Raw genomic sequence first — 25,515 nt, forward strand, 5'->3', positions numbered from 1 at the left:
CATTCAATAAAAATCTATACAGTAGCTACTATATGCAAAGTATGCATATAGATAGACATATCTCTCTTACACATTCTCAAGTTCATTCTCTACTCTGATACCTTTAAACTACATGTTGGATTTATTGCATAATTAAAAGGAATAATAAGCTCTATGTAATACAGTCAAGTGCCATTCTTTTTTTTTTTTTTTTGACTTGGAGGGTAAAAATGGTTATTTTAGTTAGGTGTCTGTTAAGTTTAGAATTTTTAACAAATAAAAATGTTAAAAATATGAAAAATAAATATTAAAATATTAAATAAAAATAATAAAGATAATCCTTCTCAGTGAAATGGCTCTAAGCACTGTTTATTGACTGTGTGTGAGTTTTCCTATTTCTTTGCCTTTGTTCAGGATCCCCCCATTATCTTTCCTTTCTACCTATTCAGCTTTTACCCATGCTTCAAGTCTATCCCATCCTGTTCCTTATCTGCCCTTTATTTTCCATTCAGACCAACATTGCTCTAGACTTAATCCTCTTCCCCACTAATAATTTTTCTTAAGTAGCAAGTTGCCTCAAAGAAACAATAGATAGTAATAGTTATGAGTCATATAAGATCTTAAAGAGGTTTGCTGAATTGTGATAGACTTATGGGGAAGAAGTTTCTTGATGCTGGAAGCCTGAAATCATTCTACCCAAGTGATTGACAACTCTCTTCATGTGACATAAGACTCAATTTACAAGTTTGGGGGCTCATATAATTAATAGAGAACAAATTTGATATAAATTATATAAATATATATTGAAATATTTAAATATATATATATAAATAATATTACATAAATATATAAATATAATTGAAAGACTCCTGGTTATGGATTTTTGAGGTATCTTTGACTCATGACAGAGCCTTGCTGGCAATCCTGTGGTTTCTGAGCTGTGTTGAAGAAGCTGATCCAAAGAAAAACAGGAAGGAAAATAAAGGCAATGGAAGGGAAAGTGAGGGAAAGAGAAAAGAGAGGTGAAGAGAATGAGGGAAGTGAGAAGAAGAGCGATAATGAGGAAGAGAAAATAGGAAAAGGAGAGAGGAGATAAGATGAGAAAAGGGAAAAGGAAATGGAAAAAAATGAGCTTAAAAAACCAAAGGGGGGGTGGTGGAGAAAAGGGGACAAGAAGGGAAGGGAAGGAAGGAATAGAGGAAGGAAAGGGAGAGGAGGGAGAAAGAGAGAGGAAGGAAGGGAAAGGGAAAAAAAGTAGAAGAGGAAGAAGGAAGGAAGGGAGGAATGGAGAGAGAGAGAGGGGAATGGTAAGGGAAAGAAGGAGTATAAAAGGGAGAGGAAGGTGGAGGGAAGAAAAGGAGAGAGGGAGAGAGGCAGTTATATTTCTTCTGACGATTTGATGATTCACACTCCCCAGAGTCCACACAGCACAGTGGTAGATCTCTGTGCGTACTTGAATACATTATTTGCCATTGGTGATGTCTGAATTCTGAGGCTCCCTATGTCATATATGTGTCATTCCAATGAACCAGCCTGTGAGTCCAAATTGCTCAGAGGCTGGTTATCAACAAACCTATGATTATCCACATTTATTTTAGCCTCTTTCTGTGCTAAAAGGAAAAGCAAAATGTTGGCCTCTTTTTTTTTTTTTCTTTTTTCTATTTTCCTCCTTTTATTTCTTCTCCCTTAGGATAAGGTATAATAATGACAACCATTTATTCAGAACTTTTTAGGTCTAAAAAAATCACAAATAAATTCTTTCTCTCTCTCTCTCTCTCTCTCTCTCTCTCTCTCTCTCTCTCTCTCTCTCTCTCTCTCTCTCTCTCTTTCTCTCTCTCTCCAAACACATTTTCTGACATTTGGCTTGTTCCATTGCTCCCACTCCCTGGCCCCCAAACACACTGTTCCCAGCAATTGAATCCTATTGTATTTCTTCCAATTACTGCTGTAAAAGGTGTAGCCATATTCTAAAATCTCCCCAAACATCAGATCTTGATCCCTTAATACTTCAACAGAACTATAACCCAACCCTGCTTTCTCATCTTGTGCCATTTTTATCCATGGTCTTCCATAGGTCATCCAAAAAGTATCCATTCAATATGCTGATGATGGTGATGGTGAGGGGTAAGGCTTCCTTTTGATTTTTTTTTATGAGGAGGAGTAAATGATTTGTCTAGAATAACCCACCTAGCATGTGAGGCCAGATTTGGACTGGCATTCCATCCACTGCACTACCCAGCCCTTTTGATCTCTTCATATTTCATGGAAACCTGTGGAAAACCCTTTCACTTTGTATCTGCACTCATTTTGTATATACATGCAACTGGCCCCACCTCCTTTTTCAAGCATATCTTTTATATTTAAAGATATTGTTTATACTAGTTGACAAGCATTGACCAGTATTAATAATATACTGTAGTCCACTAGAGCCTACCCATGTGTCTTTCTTTGACTTACCCATTCCTCAGAAACCATGGGATTACAAGGCATTCAATGTCTCCGAGAGAAAATATTGAAAAGATGTCCTGGAATCATAGAATTTGAGCTGAACAGGATTTCTAATACCCTTATTTTTACAAATGAGGAAACGAAGGTCAGAAGGCTGGCTCCAAATCCAGTGTGCTGCACTGGATTTAAGGCATAGAGGGGGAGTAAAAATGAATATTGGCTCTATAATTAAGATAACCTGGTTAAAATCCATACTCTGATATTGTCTCTGTGATCCTAGATGAGACACTTAACTTTACTGAATATTAGTATATTTATTTGTAAAATGTGTATCATTTTATGGTCTCTACCTCTAGGTCTATGGTCCTCCAATCATTAAAAACCTTATAAAATTTTCTGAAGAAAACCTGACCATTCTTTTCTTCACTTTCAGCTATGGGTCAAAACACTATCACCTATCTCAGATTGTCCTAGATAAGCATACTCATGCATATACTGGCTACTCAATTGATTATTATCTTTCTAAATTACAGATGTGATCATCTCTCACTTTCACCCCAAATCCAGTCAATAAACACCAGTGGCTCTTTATTACTTCCAGGATAAAATATAAAACCTCTATTTGTCCCGAGAAAATGCCCAGAGCTGAGATATGAAGTGTTTTGTTGGTGGAACCCCCAGGAGACCAGAGTAACTGATTGAATACTTCATGTAGGGGAGTAAGACAAGAGAAGACTGGAAAAGCAGGAGGGGCCTTAGGCCTTATGAAGGGCTATGAATGCTAACCAGAGGATATTGTATTTGCTCCTGGAGGCACTAGAATTTAGCGAGCATGATGTGACATGATCAGAACTGTGTTTTAAAGAAATCACTTTTTGAATGGAAGATGAATTGGAGTGGAAAGAGTTATGGATTTCATATATAGTCCTTGCTTTTCAGTCTTTGTAGCTAGATGGGATGTATTTATTTTTATGAGTGTTTATCACGTTCATAATACAAAATAATTTTGGAGAACAATAAAACTGCACTAAGGGACATCCTGCCTTCCACTCCTAACTCACTGATTAGAAAAATTACCATCAATGCTAAGATATTGTGAGATAACAAGAGTAAGGGCTGCCCACTCCAAATCAGCACAGTAAGATTTTAGTAGGAATTTTGGAGACCTTCTCCCTGTTAAGGGTGGGATTTGGACACGAGATGCGCTAGTCAGGGCGGGGTTTGGGGGCATGTGTTTTCCCCATCAGGCCACCCAAGTCACGGAGAACCCCACCCTTGCCTGCCCCCGTGCGAGCTTTCTAAAGGCCAGCTCTCTAAGGACACTGGAAACTACTTGCAGACCCTATGGAATCTTCCCTTTCTCTGCCTCCAAAATGATTGCTCATCACACCCACTGCAAAATTAGTCTTTGCTGATAAAAAATCAGTTTTAGCTTAGCTTACGAGAAGACTACTCTGTTCAGCTGGTTTTCTGGCTCGGGGAGAAGAAAGGACTTGGGGGCAGAGGTGGGGCTGGGGGATTTGTCTAGGTGCTCTCACCGAAAAAAGAGAAAAAAAAACACAGCACCAAGCTAGACCCTGTTGGACAATCCTCATCTCCAGCGGTGTCTGCGTGCCATTGGGAGATGAGAGTCTGGCACGCAGTGTCTGCCTGAGGTAAAAATAGCTCCCCTCCCCCCCACTATTACTTTACACTCTTACACTAAAGAAGAAAAAGAAGCAAAAAAAAAAAAAAAAAAAAAAAAAGCCCAAAGCTTTTACACTTTGCTTCCTTCCCCCCAAGCCAACCTTCTCTCCTTTTTTGAAATGTGGTTGCTGTTGTTACACAGCAGGGATCCAAAGCAGGAAATGAAAATGTATCATGAGATAATTTGGCTCCTCTAAGCCCGTCTTTTGTTATCTCTCCTCCAGCCCGTTTGACCCTAGCAATCACTATCAGGAATTAAAGCCAGAGCCAGTCCTGGAGGCGGTTTCTCCTGTTCAAGGTGGAAAAATACAAAAGGGAAAAAAAAATGAGGAAAAAGAATCACCCAGATTGGAAAGGGAGTCGAGCTGTTCAGTAGTAAGGAATGAACCAATAGAAGACAGTAATATAGGGTTTGGATTTGTGCATGTATATGTGTATGTCTGTGTGTGTGCATCTGTACAAATGTGTGTAAGTCTGCATGTGCACAGGTGTGCACAGGTGGATGCCTTGTAGGTGCATGCAAGTGCACATGTGTCCCTATAGGTGTGAATGTGTGTAAGCTCAAGTGTGTATGTGTAATCACTTTATTGTTCCAGAACTCAGAGTTTCCTAATGTTTATAACATAAGGAGCTTGGATGACAGTATTAGAGCTGCCAGAATGGGATGGGCTGCTCCATGGATCCTGTGCGCATGGGAATGTCTGTGTATGAGTATCTCTGCATACATGTATATATCTCTGTGGACATCTGTGCTTTTTGCACGTGCATTTGTATCCATGCATGTTTGTGTATGTGTATATGAGAGTATGCATTTATGTCTATGTATATATGTTTATCTGTGTATGTTAACATTTGTCTGTGTGTGCATATTTATGCATAAGTTTATGTGTGTCTATGAATTGTGTGTAAATTCATATATATATATATATGCATGTATGTCTGTGATTTGTGTATGTGTATTGGATGGGACTTGAGTTTATTATAATTTAAAAACACCATTGATATCCTTAAATCATCATATTTAGGAGTGTTTAATGAAGGTACTAAGGAGATTTAAAATTCCATCCTCCTAGCCCCTTTTCCATGGTGTTCTTCAGCAGTAACAACCTATATCCTAATTCTGGTGAATGAAACAAAGGGTTAAAAAAAAAGAAAAAAAAAGAAAACCATGGAGTGTTGTTGCCCAGTCACAAAGGCCCAGGATAAACTCGAGGTCATTGCTGGATAATTCAGTCTAATGAGTATGACAGGTTTAAGAGCTGAGCTTGGGTTTTAGCTCTGCTGCCACTTATGTGATTTTAATTACTTTACTGCTCCAGAACCCCAGAGTTTCCTAATCTGTAACATAAGGGGCTTGAATGACAATAACATAGTTATGAGGATGGGATGGGTTGATTCAAGGATGAATGGATATCACCATCAATGGATGTGTTCAATCACTGAAGTTGAAAGTTGAGTAACTCTTTTGCGGGCATATTGTAAAGGGGTTTCCTTATCCAGGATGGGTTGGGCTACATGAATTCTGAATCCATCTCCAAATCTTTCCTGTACCTAACTTGTCTGTACTTACCTGTTTACTTGTTGTCTTCCCCCATTAGATTATAAGAGTCTTAAAAGTAGGGACAATGTTTAGCCTTTTTTTCTTGTATCCTCAGTGCTTAGTAAAGGCCTGGAAATTAGTAGACATTTGGTAAAAATTTGTTGACTAATTCCTGAATATATCAGTTTTAATGTTCCTCTTAGCCCAAATACCCTATGATTTCAAACTGATTATATTCTAATAAACACAAAATGGCTGGTTATAAGACAAGAATAATTCTAAATAGATTGTCTGACTTTGATAAAGTTGATTTGTTGAAGTAAAGGTCAAAAACAATACCAATTTAAAGAATAAAAATGAGAAGATACTGTGTAGTACAGGCAACTGAATCATTCAATCTAATTCCTCATTCTTCATACTACAAAAAAAAAAAAGAAAAAAGTAGAGAATATAAAATAAAGAGTAGTATCACTTCATAAAACAGAGACAAATTGTAGAGAAAAAACAATTTTACAGAAAGCTTGTTGAAAGAGCCAAAGCCTGGTTGAATGTCCAGACCCAAAGAATAGTCATTAACATTTTAGTGTTAGCCACTGATTAATGATGTGTGATTCCCAATGGAATGCCCCAAAGTTCTGCTGTTGACCTTGAGCTATTTTATACTTTATTTATATAACATTTTTATCTATGATTGGGATGAAAGCACAGATGGATGGCTTATCAAATTTTGCTTATGACACATAGCAAGGAGGAATTGACTGACAAAATTGGGATCCAAAAAAATCTTGACAGGTTAGAACACGGAGATAAATCTAATGAGGGGAAATTTAATAGTGATAAATATGAAGCCTTATAATTGGATTTAAAAAAAAAATCAGTTTTGCAAGTTCAAGGTGAGAGAGACATGGTAAAACTTTAGTTGATCTAGAATATTCATGGGGAGGGGTCCTCCATTACAAATTCAATAGGAGTTTTACTTCTATATAAGCTAAAAAACCCTCTAGGTCATTCTTGGGCTGAAAGAGGCCTCACATACAGAACTAGGGAAGTGATAATTTTTTAGAACTCTGCTTGGGCCAAATCACATTTGGAGGGCCAAATGTAGAAAGAGAGCAGCATTAATGGTGAAGGGACTTAAGGCTAGGTCTCCTGAGTGTCAACTGAAGGAGAAGGGAAGGTTTAGGGGGAGCACTATAGCCAGCTCCAAATATGAGAGTGATTGTTATGTAAAGGAGAAATTATACTTAAGGTAGAAATAGGGGAAGGAGGTGGAGGTTCCTAAAAGGTAGATTTAGGCTTGATATATTCCTAATGACTAGAATAGTTCTCAAGTCAGCAAGCATTTGTTAAGCACTTACTATGCGCCAAACTAAATGCTGGGAATACAAAAACAGAAAAGTAGGGGCAGAGGGTACTGCCAGTGTGTGAATGCCAGGGCTGGAGCAAGACTTCTAGATAAAGAGCTGGGGCATGGTAAAGCTTCAGGATGATAGGAGAAGTCTGATTTACAGCCTGGAGAAGAATATGGAGTGAAATGGGCTTTTTCAGGAGGTAATGAGTCATAGAAGGAATCCATGAAGAGGCTGGCCAGTCACTTTTTAGGTAGGTCAGAGCAAGATTCATGTTTAGGTATGGGCAAATTTAAATAATATTTGATTCTTTCCAAGCTTCTGAGACCCTAGACTTTTGCACTACATTTTTAAGGTTCCTTTAAGCCCTAAAATATTATAATTCCATAATTCCAAATGGCAGAGACACATTAGGGTATTATAGATAGGGCACTTCTTCAATAGGGTCAAGAAGTATGTACTGGTTCTGTCCCCTAGTTCATTACCCTAATAACCCCAACAGTGATGGAGAGGTTGGTGGGATGAATGCTCAATTGCTTCTCCAGAATCAGTAGGGTTCACCTTCTCTTGCTACTGCCTGTTCTCAGAAGAAACATATTATGGGAGCAGTCTTGTAGCAGAACTTTTGATGGAAAAATGAGCTGGTGGCAAGTTAATATCAACATAATGGGAAATGTAATATATAAACCCAGTCTCTCTGTTCTAATCTCTGCCAGTTCCCCTCTGTCTCAGACCAAGTTGTGTTTATTGATTCTGACCCAAATCGTTCTCTGACCCAGACTAGTTAAGGCTGGTTTATCAACCCTTCCCCCATTACAGGACCCAAACTCCCTTATACATTTGTTTATAGTCTTCCTAAACCTCAAACACCAAAATGCTCTTTATATCAAAATTACTCTACTCTTCTTTCCCAGCCAAGTGGTACAGCATATAGAGCACTGAGCATGGTGTCAGGAAGATCTGAATTCAAATGGGACCTCAAACATTTACCAGCTGAGGGAGTCTGGGCTATCACTTAACCCCATTTTCCTCAATTTCATCATCTGTAAAATGAATTAGAGAAAGAAATGGCAAAACCTTTCTAGTATCTGCCAAGAAAATCCCAAATATGGTTACATAGAGTCAAACACAAAGGAACAACGGTTCTACTATCTAAATTACACAAATAAAAATTTAGGGAGAAAATTTAGGAAGGAAGGCCTATAATAAGATTTTTGGAAAGTCAAGCCTGCCTAGCTATCTGGAGTTGATGCTAGTATTTTTTTGGACAATAAACTCAAGAAAGGAAATTAATAACAACTGGTAGGCAGGGGTGTCTGGGTAGATGTTAAACAGCCAGTTCTGGGGGAAAAAAAGCATATATGATAAAGTGTTCTATCTAATCTATATTATTAACATTTTTTTCTATCAATTTATTGTCTAGTCAATTAAGAAATCAATAAAATGCTTTTCAGCATTTGTTGATTATTGAGCCATAAATGTTCATGCTAAAAATTGAACAATTGGCCCTAGGGAACCAATATGAACTGAATTCAGCATGCCCCTGTTTAGCAGCCTTTCAATAACCATAGGAACATGATAAAATAGTAGAGAATACTCAGAACTTTTGGAAGAAAAATGCTATATATCATGAATAAATTGAATATCTAGTTTTACTTAAAAAACACTTGCTAAATGTCAATTATGTTCAAGACACTATATCAGTGAGACTATAACAATAAAAAACAGTGAAATCCTTGCTCTCATGGAGCTTACAATCAAATAGAGCAATACAGCATGTGACACAAATAATCATGATAGAAGGTGAAATATGAGTAAGTGCAGAAGAAAGATCCAGACAAAGTTATTTTTAGATCATTTGAAAAGAAAAAGGTTACCTTCTTTTGGGAGAATGAGAAAGTTTTTTGGTAGAAAACAACATACAAAAGCTGGCCAACATTTCAAAAAGTTGAGATTAAGTTGGAATGTGTTCTGGGGGAGAGAATCCCTAGAACACAATGTAAATTCCAGGAGGCAGGAGAATATATGAAGAGATTGGAAAACAGCTAATTAATAGTTCATTTTTGTTGGAATATGTTGGAATCCTTACAAAGTGATAAGTCAGTTGCCTAATTTAGTATGGTACTTAGCAAATTCTCTAACTCACTAATGTATTTAAGTACTCATTGGAGTTCACAAGTATGGGAGATTCACAAAGTTACTTGGGTTGAAGAGCAGAGGTTTTTGATAGTCAAAATTTAGCTGAATTTGGGGCATGTTGGGTTTGTGGTGCTAGCACATTGCCCAGATGGAGATGTTCAGCAGAATGGAGTTTGCATCAAATGTATAGATTTGTAAATCATTGATATATAGGTCACAACTGGAGAGTAGTTGAGGTTACCAAATGAGAGAATATAGGAAGAAAAGATAACAGAGCTGAAAATGAGACTTTGGGGATACTCCTATTATGGAGCAAGAAGAGAAAGATGAATCAGTGAGTGAAAGAAATTGCAGAAAGAGAGTCAGGAGAGTGTCTGTTTTATAGAAGCAAGGGAGTGAATGTAAAGAAGGTGGGGGTGGCTAATGATGTGAAATGCTATAGAAAAGAAGGAGTATGATGATTGAAGAAAGGTCATTACACTTGGCAATTAAAAGGTTATTGGTGATCATAGACAGAGCAGTTTCAGTAGAGGGCTAGGGACTGAAGCCAGATAAGAGAGGGTTGAAAAATGCTGTGGAAGCAGTGAATGTTAAACATGTCCCCTAGAAATTGAACAGGAACTGGGGGGAGAGATAAAGGACAATAGCTTGGATGGGGGTGGGGAATCAGGGTCTACCAAAAATTAGTTGTTTATTTATTTATTTTTTGTGAGGAGGAAGGAGTCTGGAACATGTTTGTAAGAAGAGAGGAAGGAACCAGTAGAGAAGGAGAAATAGAGGGAATGGTCAGTATGGCAAGGTCCCAGCGGCAGGGGATGAGGGATGGGGATCAACAGCAGAAGTAAAAGGAATGTTCTTGATAAGGAAGAGGGCTACATCCTCTGAGAACAGAGGGAAGGAAAAGAAGCTCAGAGTAAAGACACAGAGAGATTTAGCTTAAGGCAAAATTGGCTTCAATTTCCCCTCCCCTTCATACCCTCAGTAAAACAGAAGGTGAGGTTATGTGTTGAAGTAGAGGAAGTTGAAGATAGAGTAGATTTAAAATTTCTAAGTTCAATGGAAAAAACCTTCACTAAGTGACTGTGATAGGCATAGCATGATACTCTGAAGATATAGAGATAAAAGTGTTGTAGACCCTGATTTTTGGGAGCTTACTTTTTCTAGAGGGAGGTTGATGGGGACAAAAAATCTTCACTTTTGTCTTTTTATTCATAATACTTAGCAGAACCAGGCACATACAATTGCTTTGTAAAAACTTGTTGAGCATTCCTGCAATTTACAATTCTTTGCTACTACAAACCAAGAAAGAACTGATAAATAGAATTATATATATAGAATATTTTTACATATATATGTATATATACATACATATATATGCACACATATACATATATATATATATATATATATATATATATATATATTTGTGTTCTAATGGTAGCTATCTTTAGGTAGGAAGAAAAAAGGGGGGAAATTTACATAACTGTATAATATATTTAAAAGGAATAGTAAATGGTTCATAATTTTGCTGTTTTATGTTTAATAATCTTTTTTTATTATACTGTTATAAAATGTTTGTTGCACTCCATAAATTAAAAAATAAATAAATCTTTAAAAATAAATGTTTATTTATTGAATTTATAGTTTAGAAAATTACCTGGGATATCAAGAGGTCAAGTTCTTTGTCCTTGGTCATGCAGCTAGCATGTGTCAGAGACAAGACTTGAACTACAGGTGTTTTGAACTTTAATGAAAGCCCTTCATTATGCCATGATCATCTTTTGAAAGAAGATAAAAATTCTGAAAGTTGAAGATGGTGAAAAAGTACATTCTATTTATGGGGAATAGTCTGCTCAAATACCCAGAGATGAGAAATAACAGAATTTTTGAGGTGATCCAATTTGGTTTGAATATAGAGTGGCTGAAGGTTTTAGGACAAAAGAGAAGATTTAGAACCATCACTTTGGGTGGTGAGATAAGGAGTTAATCAGAGATGAATAAAAGGATTGTTGCAAATCCGTGAAGGGGCAGTTTAAATAAGATAAGTTTCTAGTTTGTCTGCATAATTCCATTACTTCTTTTGGTCTCATTTAGTGACTAGGGTATCCATCTGGACAAGACAGGAATAGCCCAGAATACAAGATTAACTGGTTGGGAATAATTGAAGGAAGAGAGTTAAGGATGGATAATAAAACCTAGTAAAAGTATCTAATTATAGGTTCAAGACTGTGACAGGAAGAAAGGAAGTCCAAACAGAAGAACAGGGAGAGATTGAGATTCTAGGAAGTTTCAAATCAGTCAAACAGCATTTATTGATCATCTATTATGTGGCAGAAACCATGCTAAGCTTTGGGGATGCAAAGAAAGACAAAAGAAAGGCAAAAAAAGAAAGAAAAGTGAAAGAAAGAAAAAGACAAAAGAAAGAAAGAAAAAAGAAAGAACAAAAGAAATAATGAAAGGAAGGAAAGAAGAAAGAAAGAAGGAAGAAAGGAAGGAAGGAAGGAAGGGAAAAAGGAAGGAAGGAAAGAAGGAAGAAAGAAATCATTTTTTAAACATTTATACATGTTTAAATGTTAAATGTAAAATTTGGATGTTTTTGGAGATATTCTGGCCACAAGATAGAATCAATAGTATTTGCAAAATGTGTTTAATTTATTTAATGGTTCAAATAGCTATAATGGCCTATTTATCCAGAGAAAGAAAGAGAGAAGGAAGAAAGAAAAAAAGAAAAAAACACCAACACCAACAGCAAAAAACTTAGTCCCTGTTCTCATGTAGCATGAAAATAGCTACCTTATACCTACGAGATATACACAGGATAAATTGGAGATTATCAACAGACTGAAAGTACTGGCATTAAGAGAGATCAAGAAACACTTCTTGTAGAAGGTGAGATTTTAGCTAGGAATAAAAGAAGCTAGGAAATAGAGATAAATAGGATGAGCCCAAGAGCACAAAATTTCAAGGAGTGCAAAGCACAGGGTTGAATTAAAAAGGGAATAGATAGAGGGGATAAAGGGAAAAGTGAAGAGTGAGTATTTAGAAATGGTAATTTCAGAAGTCAAAATCTAGGTGTTGATTAATTGAGGTAATGGTGAGGTCACAGGTATAATCACTCCTGTGGGTAACTGAAGTAGAATATAAATGGAGATCACCAGCATGGAGAAAGTTGATAAACTTAAAGGTCAGGGTAGCCTACAGGTTGTTAATAAAAGGTTAATAATCAGGCTAAAAATAAATAATAAATAAGGTTAATAAGGTAAAATAAATAAAAATAGATTAGTAATAAAGGTTCAAAATATAAGAGAAAGGATATGGCAATCCTGATGCTCAGTATGATCAGGATTTTAGATTGGAAAGGGAACTCAGAGGCGAATTAGTACAACCTCCTTATACAGAGAAAGACCTACCAAGGATTATCAAGGTTTAATGACTTGCCCAATGTCACAGAGACACAGAGTTTCAAAGAGTAGATTTGAAATGATCGACTCTGGAGCCATTTCTATTTCCCATATACTGTGCATCCTTTAGGGATGAGGGTCCCAAGGAGATGAAATAACATCAACTTGTGTTGGATCACATTGGTCCTCCTTCCATTGTACATATAAGGAAGAGGTAGTTCTTGGAAGTAGAAAGAGAAAGCGACTAGGGAAAGCTAGTGATGTTACTAGGAGGCAGAGATATCCAACAGCAAAGATCTCAAGGGATTCAAATTTGGGAGAGAGTACCATGCCAAAATGGCTGACCACAGTGTCAACGTTGTGAAGGAAGGGAATGAAACCAGAAGAGTAATGATGATTGGGAAGACAGGGAGGAAATTAGGACCTAGAGGTCATGAAGGGAGAGAAGAGCAGATTCTAGAGGATAGTCTTGAAATATCATATTTTGTTCAGTCATTTAAATTGTATCTTTTGACTCAATTTGGGATTTTCTTGGCAAAGATACTGGAATAGTTTACAATTTCCTTTTCCAACTCATTTTATAGATGATGAAACTGGGTAGAGTCACACAGTTAGTAAGAGTCTGAGGTGGGATTTGAACTCAGATTTTCTTAACTTCAGGCCCAGAGCTCCATCCACAGCCCACCCAGTTGACCTCTTTCATTTAGAGATTTCAAAGCTGAAGCTAAGAGAAAAAAAGGTTCGTTCTCTCTCTCTCTCTCTCTCTCTCTCTCTCTCTCTCTCTCTCTCTCTCTCTCTGTGAGTTGGATCCGAACTTATAAATTCTTATTTTTCCTCATGACCTACCTACCTTGGCAATCTGTGAAGCCAGCCCTGTCAGTGAGATGAATTGGATAAATGTTTTTGGAGATGTTCTGGCCACAGGACTGTGTCATTAGTACTTGCAAAGTGTGTTTAATTTATTTAATGGCTCATAATGACTTGAAAATGGCTATAATGACCTATTTGCCCAGATTTCCTGACTGCTCGGCCATTTGTGTAAATATGCAATTATGTCCCTGCTGTTCAGCTATTTTGGTTTGAAGATCACTTACCTGACTCCTTTATTCAGTGGTGCTGATACGGATGTTGTTTGTATCCCTGAGATGTTTGCCTATTAAAAACCCTCAAATAACCATTAGTCGTAGAAAGAGCAGTTGCATGGAACCCAGCCCAGCTATTTTTACCCAAATTGTGGAGCCCACCTGCAAATGCTCATTTTTAGAAAAAGGAAGGAAGAAATGTCAGAGAAGAACAGAAGGGTATTTATGGGTCTTTTATTTTCGATCTTTAATTTATCCCAAATAATGTTTTTATTTTTTTCAATCTTTTCCAGAAAGAATATGTTTATATATGCTTATGCTTATGTGTTTGAAGCCAAGAAGTAAGTCAGGGTATATTTTTTCAACTCTGTCACTACCTTACTCTGTCCACATCTTGGAATTTCCCAAAATTATTGTCTTTGTTTCCATTTCCCAATCCTATCCAAAAAAGAAATATCTTCTCGTCTGGGATGCTAGATGAAGGAGATGTATCAATATTCTAATAGACGCTTCTATAATATTTCACCCCCTTTGTCTGACAGGGATGCCAGGAATACACAATTTAATTTCATTGTGAAAAAGGACTGTCCCAACTTTTCCAAAATGTGTTTTCCCATTAGATTACACTCTTCTTTTCACCTGTGCCATTCCAGCTAGATAATACAGAACATTGTTGCAAAGCATTGGACTTAAGAAAATTGAGTTCAAATTTGGCTTCAGTGGCTGTGTGACCCTGAGCAAGTTTTGTTTGACTCAGTTTACTCAAATGAAAAGTGAGGATAATAATATTCCCTACTTATCAAATGAGACAGTATTTGTAAAGTTCTTGGTACAGTGCTTAATAAATGCTTAATCTCTTCCTTTTCTTTCTCTTTAAGATCACTGTCAAATAGAGGAATGTTCAAGAACAGAACTTAGCTCTTTCTCTTGACTTATCAGCTAAGGAAAATTTTTGTATTCTTTCCCTCTTGTAGATCAATGTACCCAATCAGAAAACATAATGGAATTGTAGATTTCTTCCAATGTAAATGCTGGGTAAATGTGTTATCCTTATACTTTGGAATTCTCTCAATTTCTTTCAACTTACATTAATATCTCAAAGATTCATGATTTCACTGACAAAGACATTTTCACCACTAATAGCTCCAAATCACAAACTTTCTGTGCTTTATTAATTTCTGTAACTAAAAAAAAAACATCTGGTGGTTAATGAGGTTCCCTAATTTGACCCAAGTCAGTTTCTTGGCTATAGTTGTCTATTCAAAATTATTGCAGCTTGATAAAGACTTGGAATAAGTGCTTCTACACTGACATAAGCTCTGAGAACTCAGGGTCAGTCATCTCCAAACTATCATCAAGGGTCAGAGTAGAACTTGATCCTTGACGTATTCAAATAAAACAATGATCTAGGGTCAGTTGTAGCCTTACTTTATGTAACTAAGATGCTTGAGAAAGATTGTATTCAGACTGAAGTTTTGTAAATGAAATTTCATTTTGCATTACTTACACAATCATTTTTATGTGTTTATTTTGGTTCTTCAGAGTACAGCTTTAGGTTCTCTATCCTCCAAACTCTTTTTCAAGAGTCAGTAAGGTATAAAGAAATACTGAAAAGCTAAAAGGAGTTTATTTAAAGAGGCCTGCAAAGAATTCAATAAAATAACCCTTTTTATAACATCAATCTCTCACCATTTTAAAAGTTAGAATTTTCTTTAAGAGATTACATAGTCAATCTTTGCCTCTGACTTGATTATCTATTTCTTATCTTATTGGCCATATTTCTAAAGTTATACTTAAAGATATGAGAGACAGAGTAAGAGTGAGCACTTTGTTACTCTTGATGAAATTCCAGTCATTTGCTTAGATGATAATGAAAGAATTAGTAGATGTGATTTTCTCTCACACTGATACTGATATTCAAAAATATTGAAGATTACTTCCATGAAAATGGAAGAAGGCCCCAAGACAAGCAGATGCTGTCCTATTTATTTTAAAAAAATGTGAAGAGCTTCTGTTTGCTTTCTTGATATCTAAAAGTGATTTAGCAACTAAATCACTTTTGATTAGAGAAATGCAAATTAAGATAATTCTGAGGTACTACTACATACCACTTAGATTGGCTAAGATGGCAGGAAAAGATAATGATAAATGTTGAATGATAAATGAAGAAAAGTTGAAAACTGTGACATTGATGCATTGTTGGTGGGATTATAAACTGATCCAACCATTCTGGAGGGCAGTTTGGAACTATACTCAAAGAGTTATCAAACTGTGCATTGGATCCAGCAGTGTCTCTACTGGATCTGTATCCCAAAGAGATAATAAAAAAGGGAAAGGGACCTATATGTGCCAAAATGTTTGTGGCAGCCCTCTTTGTAGTGGCAAGAAACTGGAAACTGAGTGGGTGCCCCTCAATTGGAGAATGGCTAAATAAGGACATGAAAATAATGGAAAATAGAAGCATTCGGCACGATGATTTCAGAAAGACCTGGAAAGACTGACCTGAACCAATGCTAAATAAAGTGAGCAGAACCAAGAGAACATTGTACACAGCAACAACAAGATTATGTGATGATAACAGTGATGGACTTGGTTCTTTTCAACAACTCAGGCCAGTTCTAATAGACTTGTGGTGAAAAAAGGCCATCTGCACCCAGAGAGAGAACCATGGGGACTGAATATGGATCACTACATAGCATTTTCACTTTTTTATTATTACTTGCATTTTGTTTTCTTTCTCATTTCTTTCTCTTTTTGATCTGATTTTTCTTGTGCAGAATGATATTTGTAGAAATATGTGTAGACAAATTGTACATGTTAAGCATGCTTAACATATAATGGATTACTTGCTTTCTAGGGGAGGACATAGGGGGAAGGGAGAGAGAAAAATTTGGCACACAAGGTTTTGTAAGGGTGAATGTTGAAAACTATCTTTGTGTGTACTTTTTACTTAAAAAAATATATACATGGATAATATACCTAGCTCTCTCTTCCTTTACTTCTCCCTCTCCCTCATTCTCTCCTTCTCCCTCTCCCTCTTTCTCTCTTTACTCGCTATTTTAAATCAAGATTATGTAACTTCCTAACACCTATAGGATCAAATATAAAATTCTCTATTTGACATTCAAAGTCTTCCTCTTCCCTTTCCAACTCTTCTTGTACTTTACTGTACCTATGCAATGTGAGATACAGTGATATTGTTCTTTTTTCTGTTACTAACATGTCTCTTCACAACTTGACCCTTTTCTAGCTTCCTAATCTCACCTGTTAAACTAACTCCACACTCCAGTATGGTGTAGCCATCTTGGTTTATTTGCTTCTTCCATCTCTGTCCCTTTGAACTAGTTAGCTATCCCTTTTGTCTGACTTTCCTCATCTCTCCCCATTGGAATCTCTGGTTCGAGAGAGAGAGAGAGCTCATTTCTACCTGAGACCTTACTGGGCCCCAATACCTTCCCAGGTAAGTTTACTTTCTGTAGGCAGGGGATCTTAGTATTTTCCACTTGCATCCCCTTTTCAACCAAGAAAAATTTCCATGACCCTAAATTTTTACATATACCTATAGGTACAAAATCAAACATTTATTGGCAATCATAATTCTGTGAGTCCCACATTTAGTTACAAGAGCATAGGGTCAAACAGCAGTTAAGAAGCTGGGATGTAGAGCAGACTCTGGACCACTGTACCTTCACTACTCAGGATTCTATGTGAAACTCTGAGGGATTGGGAATATGTGTGTGGGAGCATCCTATTCAGTGGGGTTTCTGATAGCTATTACTTAATATCAGTTAGTCAATCAAACTTAGCTAGCTTTTAGAAATGGGTATTTACTAACCAGAAGGCACATCCTTCTACAAATAGACAGAGGCCAGATGGTTCAGGTGTGCTCAAGTTTATAGAGCACATGGAGCAAAGGGATAAATCTCAGCTCCAAGAAGTCCTTATTTTCCCCTTTGTTCTTACAAAGCTTCCCCTAGACATGGTATAGCTTTTATTTTTTTAAAGCCATCTGTTTGGTTTAGTTTGTTTTTGGCTTCTAGTGCACCCACTTGTTCTGTAGACACTGCCACTATGCACTATGCTCATGTGAAGTGGAAAATCTTCTGACTTTGCAAAGTTCACAAGAAGCTCATCCTTTGATCAGGGAGTAGGAGAGGACACAGAGATTCTGTCCCCATTCCCTCTCTTCCTCTTTGTCCTTTATCAGAAGTGATTTTCCTCCCAGGAGCTTGGCTGCAAAGCTTTCAACACGAGGTTGGCCCACAACCCATATGCTTAAGGACTAGACTGCTGTTTTTATCCAAGTCTCACCCAATATGACTGACTCTTCTGTCAATTCCAATGTATTTCCTGAGTGCTGTCATTTCATTCTGTCTAATACTTGGAAACATTTATTCTTGCTGTTTTTGATTGTTATTTAGTCATGTCCAACCCCATTGGGCTTTTCTAGGTAAAGACATCGGAGTAGTTTTCTGTTTCTTTCTCCCACTCATTTCACAGGTGAGAAAACTGAGACAAATAAGTCTCTGAGGCCAGATTTGAACAGCCAGGAGCTGTATCCTTTGGACTTCCTAGCTGCCCTAAATGCATTAAAAATTTTTCACAATTAACCCACTTTTGACTGATCCAATCAATAGTTATAATCTTAACTCATAAAGCATGCTGTAGTTCATCTTTTTTTTCTCCCTGAGGCAATTGGGATTAAGTGACTTGCCCAGGGTCACACAGCCAGGACATGATAAGTGTCTGAGAGCACATTTGAACTCAGGTCTTCTTGACTTCAGGGCTGGTGCTCTATCCACTGCACCACTTAGCTGCCCCTGTAGTCCATCTTCTTAATCATTTTAAGTTGGGTGGACTGACTGATTCAGTCTGATTCAGTTGCTTTCCACTCTTAGACTTCTATCTACTTTGTAGGTGGCTTCCATATGTACAAATTGCCTCCCCATTAGAGTATAAACTGTTTAAAGTCAGAGGTTCTTTTGCTTTTATCTTTGTGTTTTTAGCCCATAGCACACAGTTAAGTAGATAGATATTTAAACACTGTTGATGGATTTAATCTCAGAAGACAGAAACAGGAAAAAGTTAGAAGCATATTTCAATATGCCCCCTTCTCTCTTATGACACTGCCATCACTCTAGTGTCGACCATTATCATCCCATAGCAAGACTGTTGTGTTCAGTGAAGGACTGCCTCTCTCACTCCCTAATCAATTTTCATTCAGTCACTAACAGGATTTTCCTAAACCATAAGTTCAATTATGTCACACCACTATTCAATAAACTGCCATGATTTCCAGAATCGAATACAAAAGGCTTTTAAACCTCCTCAAAAGCTAGTTCTGTCCTGTCTTTCCAATCTTCATACATCTCACTCAAGATATATTCTTAGTTCCAGTGACTTTGGACTCCTTACCATTCCATGAACAAGACACTCCATTTTTCCACCTTTCCTGGCTTTAGGCATTTTCTCTGGTTGTTCCTCATTCCTGGAAAGCTCTTTCTCTTCTGCTTCAACTGCTGATTGCTTTGGCACTGGGACTCAGGAAGTCCCACCAAGCCTTTCCAAGTGCTTTGGAGACTTTAAATTCTCTCTTAAGCCACCCTTTATCATAGTTAGTGTGTTGCTCTAACTACAGTATTAAAGGAGTGAGCTTACCTTGAATTGTAGAAAGTCAGAGTCAAAGAATTTTTCCCCATATGAGCCATCAAAGATGTTGGGGTAACAGGGAGTGGACTGTGGGGTTGTCTTTGAAAAATTCAGGCTCAGATAGTCTGAAGGCATTTATTTGGGGGCTTAATGAAACAAGGGTGATGTACCCTGCAGGGTGTTCTCCTTAAGGGAGAGAGTAGTATTCTCTTTCAGAGACATAACACCTCAGAAGAGTAAAACAAGGGTTCACATAGAGAAGAAAAAAAATAGGAGAATTGGGCAGAACAGGAAAACTTGATGATCTTAAAGGATACTTTGCATATATTTGGACAATCTCAGAAAAATCATTGTGATTGCATTGAGAAATGCATGAAAAAGGTAAAAGGTTCTCTTGTTCTAAAGAAGTCCAGGAGAGAGTGATAGGATTATTGGAGCTGGGCCATTAGTTAGATATGCATGGAAAAGGTAAAGGGTGCTTCTGTTCTAATGAAGTAAGAGGGAGACAGAGAGAGAGAGAGAGAGAGACAGAGAGACAGAGAGAGACAGACAGAGAGAGAAACAGAGAGAGAGAGACAGAGAGAGACAGAGAGACAGAGACAGAGAGAGAGACACAGAGAGAGAGAGAGAGAGAGAGAGAGAGAGAGAGAGAGACAGAGAGAGAGAGACAGAGAGAGACAGAGACAGAGAGAGACACAGAGAGAGAGACAGAGACAGAGACACACAGCGAGAGACAGAGACAGAGAGCTAGAGCCAGCTAGACTTGGGAACAGGTAGTAGGACTTTGGGTAATTAAACTGATTCCCCTTGGGTCTAGAGGAGGACAGACTCCCTCGAGATAACGGTTCCTGGGGAAAAAAATGTTCCCAAACAGGAAAACTTATTAATTTTTAGGATTCTTTTTACAATAAATTCAAAATTAGATAAGAAAATCCCTGAAAAAGAAAAGTCCTGTTCTGTGGTCCGAGAAATAGGGAAGCCTGATATTAAGGAGGAAAAATGAAGGATTTGCCTATCCCCAAGGGAAGGAGACAAGGGAAAGGGGGTGGGACCCACCCAGGAGGAAAGACCAGGGAAAGGAAGGAACTTCCCAAAACCCCCAGGAGGAGGGGGAGGGGAGGGGGGAGGACAGAAAAACCCCCAGACCAAACCAGAGAGAGCAAAGAGAGAAGGGCCAAAGAAAAGGGGAAAGTGAGGGAGCTAAGCCCAACTTTCCGTATTCCCAGTTTAATTCCCCCCGTCAAGAAAGTCAAGATACCCTTTTTAACAAAAATCCCAAAAACTGAAAAGGCTTCATTCTTTTATGGGGCTAATCCCATGTTAAGACTATTAAGAATTTGGCTTTGTCTTTGCTCCAATAGGAAACTTAAAGGGAGCCAGAAGGAAAAATTACAGTGGTTTCGAAAAGTGGTTGTGGATCAACTAAAAAATAGTCAAAATTTGTTATCTCATCACCTTACCTCAAAGGATAGGCCCTGGGGCAGTGCACAGCACAGATTAATATTCAGTAGCAAAGGCAGAGCAAAGTGTAATGTATAAAGGTTTCTTCGATTCCTAAAATGAAAAGGGAGGCCCTACAAAAAAACCAAGGGAAATGAACCCTTTGCTCTTTGGGGACGTTTGAGATGCTATACAAGAATTGGGGAAAAATTCTCAAAGATGAATAAGGCAACTTGCTAAGGAAAATGCTAATGAGGAGAGAAGGATTTCTGGACTGGCAAGGATGCCCTTTAGAGGAGTTCATAAGACGCCGCCACAGTGGGCACAAATGCCTTTTATAGCCAGACTATGATGAACTTCCAAGATCCCAACATGGTAGAAAGGGTCCCTTCTGGTAAGGGACTTCCAGAGAGAACAATCAATGCTTTCTGTGGTAAAGTAGGGGTCGAAAGCTCAATGTTGGTATAGAGGCAGAGGAGAAAACAGGGTGGGAGAACAAGACCCAGCACCCTATGTCCAAACAAACAGAGGTTCCATTGGGCCTCAGAATGTGACAGGTCAGGGAAGGGATGAGGGGCCCGCCCCAGGGCCCCAGGAAGAAACACTTGGGGAGATGGAGCCAATGGTACCCAGGAGGCGAGACAGCCACAAACCCAATAACCAAATCAGCCAGGAAGCCATATGATGGGAGAAAGGATTACAAATCAATCAGCCAGGAAGCAACCTGATGGGAGAAAGAGATACAATTAGGGAGAATAGAGTTTTAGCATGAGACAACTGAGATACCCCCTGGAGAGGTGAAATCTGTTCCTCCAGCCTATGGATCCCTTTGCCCCAGGTACAGTAGGCTTGACCATTTTCCTCCTGAGAGTATTAAAAACAGGTCCATCCACACACTGATGTGGGAAATAATGTGTAGATAATATCCCGTCACCAATACAGGCAGACAATGTGACTTATCACCCAGGAGAAATTTAGCATCAGGTTTACCATACAGAACCAATAAGCAGCCTGGTGATAGTCACCCAGATTCTGATTCCAGATCACAAAATCCAGCAAATATGGACAGCAGCTGTAACAACTGACCCACCATGCTCACAATCTATATAAAATCCCATTGAAGGATTGGTGACACTGCAGATCAACAGTCATTAGAGGGTACCAAATTGGCCCAACTGGCCAAAGATTAAAAGCAGACACCCATGTCTGGGGGGAGGACCAAAGCACGAAGTTAGTGCTCCCCTATAATGGACTTTAAGGCAAAAGGAGTTTTTACCCTTTATAGTTGAAAAATCCCCATCAATCTGTGGGGAAAGACGTTTTACAGCAATTAGGTTAAAATGAGTACTTTGGTTTTTAAGCAGGGTGCTGTTGAAGGCTGTTAACGCCCATCTGTTCCTATCCAATGGAAAACTGATACACCAGTGTGGATAGAACAGTGGCCCAAGTAACGATAAAATTAGGCCTTATTTATAGTACAGGAAGTTTACCCAAGGACACTTAAAACCTTCCAAGTCCTTGAACCCGGTTTGGTTTGTAAAAAGAAATCAAAATGGAGGATGTTAACAGATTTAAGAAAGGTGGGAAGAAAGATGGAAACAGGGAACCTTCAGCCTGGACTTCCATCTCCTACCAATTGCCTAGAGAATGGTCCCTTTGGGTCATAGATATTAAGGATTGTTTCTATTCCCATCCCTCTGATAAGGAGAATATGAAAGACCCTTTTCATGCCCCAGCAAACTTAGCTAGGCTTATAAAGATTGAATGGACAGTTTTGAGAGGAAATGAAAAACAGCCCTACTATGTGTCAAATTAGTTGTGTGCTCTTGCTATAAGAAAAAGCATTCCAAAGTTATGCTATTACATTATATGGATGATATATTGGGATGTGCACCTGAGGAACAAATTTGAAGCATGTCTAAAAAGATCAATAGAAAACTAAGGAATTACAAATTATAATAGCACCAGAAAAAATTCAAAGACATGTCCTTTTCAATATTTGGATATGAAGATACCCTAAGGGCTATAGTTCAAAAAACTGTCCTTAAGAACAGAAAAGCTAAACACATTGAAGATTTTCGAAAATAAGAACCAAGGAGCATGTGTTAGGTTTGACCACCAACGTTAAACCAATATGACATTTTAGGGAGAAGTTTTTAAATTACCATGCAAGCTAAAAGAAGCTCAAGAGGCTTTTGAGAGAAGGAACTGGCTTTATCCAATGGTTGAAAGAGTCACCAAAAACCCTTGAAATATGTTTTGCCACAAAGAGGCACCCACAGAGTCCTACATCAAGGAGACAGTGTGATAGAGTGGGAAACCTCCCACAACCAGAACAAAGCCTTACCCCACCCAGTGCTTGTTTAGAATTTTATTAAAGGCCACTAGAGAGTACAATTATCTGGGACAAAACCTGACAAGATATACACCTTTTTATACCAATACACAAATTAATTTGTTTGGAGACCATCCCAGAGTGGCAAATTTTTATTAGCATGGCTCCAAATTTTATACATGGGTCTCCATTAAAGATAACCGATAAAAAATTGGTGTGGATTCTTGAAGAAAAGTTTAAAGTTCCTCTTGGAAACACCTTAGGATGATCCAAACATAATATTTTTGTGTACTCTCATGATCTAACTATAAAGAGAGTCGTCAGAACTCCTTTTCAGTCCACTCAGCAGAATGAATTAATGCATCATTCTAGCTCTTACTTATTATCCAGGAGACATAAATATAATATCTGATTTGGCCTATTCAGTAGGTGTGGTACAAAGAATTGCCACAGCCCAAATAAAATTTGCAGCCTCTAATATATATCAGCTCTTTAAGAAACTTCAAGAGCAAGTGAGAAAGCATCCAGATAAAAATCTATATATTGCATGTCCACTCTCATAGTGGACTTCCAGGTCCCATTTTTGATGGCAATTCAAAGGCAGATAGCCTTTTAACTATGTTGGTCAATATCCCTTTATTCCAAGAAGCCCAGGCATCTCATTCTAAATATCATCAGGCTGCTCGAGCTTTACATTTACAATGTGGAATAACAAGAAAGGAAGCTAGGAGCATAGTAAAAGCCTGTACGGCTTGCCTTCCTTTCCACGCTCCTACACTGCCTCCAGGGAAGAACCCTCATGGTTTGAGACCCAATGAAATCTGGCAAATGGATGTGACTCATTATAAATCTTTTGGTCGTCTATCTTTTATCCACGTTGTGGTAGACACCTTTTTGGTATTCACTTTTGCAATACGAGCAGTAAAAGAGACAGCCCGAGTTGTCACTGAATTCCTCATACAAGCATTTACCATTATGGGTGTGCCACAAGCAATAAAAACAGACAATGGTCCTGCTTATACTTTGAAACATTTTGCACACTTTTGTGCACAGTATAAGATTTTACACACCACGGGCATACCTTTTAATCCTCAAGGACAGGCAATAGTAGAGAGGAGAAACAGAGACATCAAGATACTCCTCGAAAAATAAAAGAAATGGGGAGCCACAGGTAAGGCTAGAGAACTTCTAAATCTAACCCTTTATACTATTAACTTCTTGATTTTTGACAAAGATGCACTGGCTCCGGCAGACAGGTTTTATAACCCACCGGAAGGTCAGTGTCCAATGCAAGCAGCTCCACTATCTTTAGATAATCGCCAGGTGATGTGGAGAGACCCAGAAAGTGGTAAATGGAAAGGACCAGATAGGCTAACTGCTTGGGGGAGAGGGTTTTCTTGTATCTCTACAGGTGGAGAAGGAATCAGATGGGTGCCAACGAGCCATATTCGCCTTGTCCATCGCAGAGAGATGGAGCAGACCCTTGAAACAAAGGAGAAGACCCAAGAAATATCGGGTGGTTCTGTTGCTGATAGTGCTCACCATTGAAAGAGCGTGGCAGTTATGGCGTTTTGACTCATGGACATCAAAGATTGTTGGACTTCAAAACCCTCAGGAATCATTGGATTCTCTGAGCCATAGGACTCGAAAACTGTCAGGAATCATTGGATTCTCTGAGACATAGGACTTGAAAACTCTCAGGAATCATTGGATTCTCTGAGAAATGATAAGACTGTTACAACACTTCAAAATCTGCTGGAATCATTGGATTCCCTAGCACATAAAAAGACTTTTGCAGGACTTCAAAAACTCAGGGGGATCATTGGATTCCCTGACATGTGAAGCAATGGACAATAGATTGGTTTTGGACTATCTCTTGGCTGCTGAAGAATGTGTATATGTGACTGTTGTTTACATACCCTCCTTCTAGGACTTCTGGTGATCTTTTCCAACACCATGTTGATTTATATTGTTTGCTATTCCTCTACTTGCGTGTACAATTTATGTTTGTTACACCACATCGAGCCTGCACTGACTGTGGGGAGAGTCATCCCTAATAGCCTCTGCTTTATTGCTATGTGCTTGTGTAATACCTCCCATGCTGATGGGTTTGTGCATAATAAGATCCTTCAGCCCAGAAACCCGCTAGCAACCCCCACTTCCCTTTGGTGCTTTTCATCTCCCTTCCTCAGATGTCAGGGAGGGCGTGATCATCTCCTTTTTAGTGCTTTCACCGCCTTTCCTGGGAAGTCAGGGAGGCTGTGATCACCTCCTTTTTGGTGCTTTCACCTCCTTCCCTGAGAAGTTAGGGAGGGTGTGATCACCTCCCCTTGGGGGCTCTGACCTCCCTGAGCAGTCAGGGATGGAATGGCCACCTGTGTTCTAAAACAAAAGAAAGCAGGAGATGTAATGGGCTGAGGCTTGAGTTGATGCACTGAGGTCCCAAGTACGTGAGGCTAAATAGTAA

The sequence above is a fragment of the Sarcophilus harrisii genome, chromosome 1, assembly GCF_902635505.1.
Source record: "Sarcophilus harrisii chromosome 1, mSarHar1.11, whole genome shotgun sequence".
NCBI classification, from domain to species: Eukaryota; Metazoa; Chordata; class Mammalia; order Dasyuromorphia; family Dasyuridae; genus Sarcophilus; species Sarcophilus harrisii.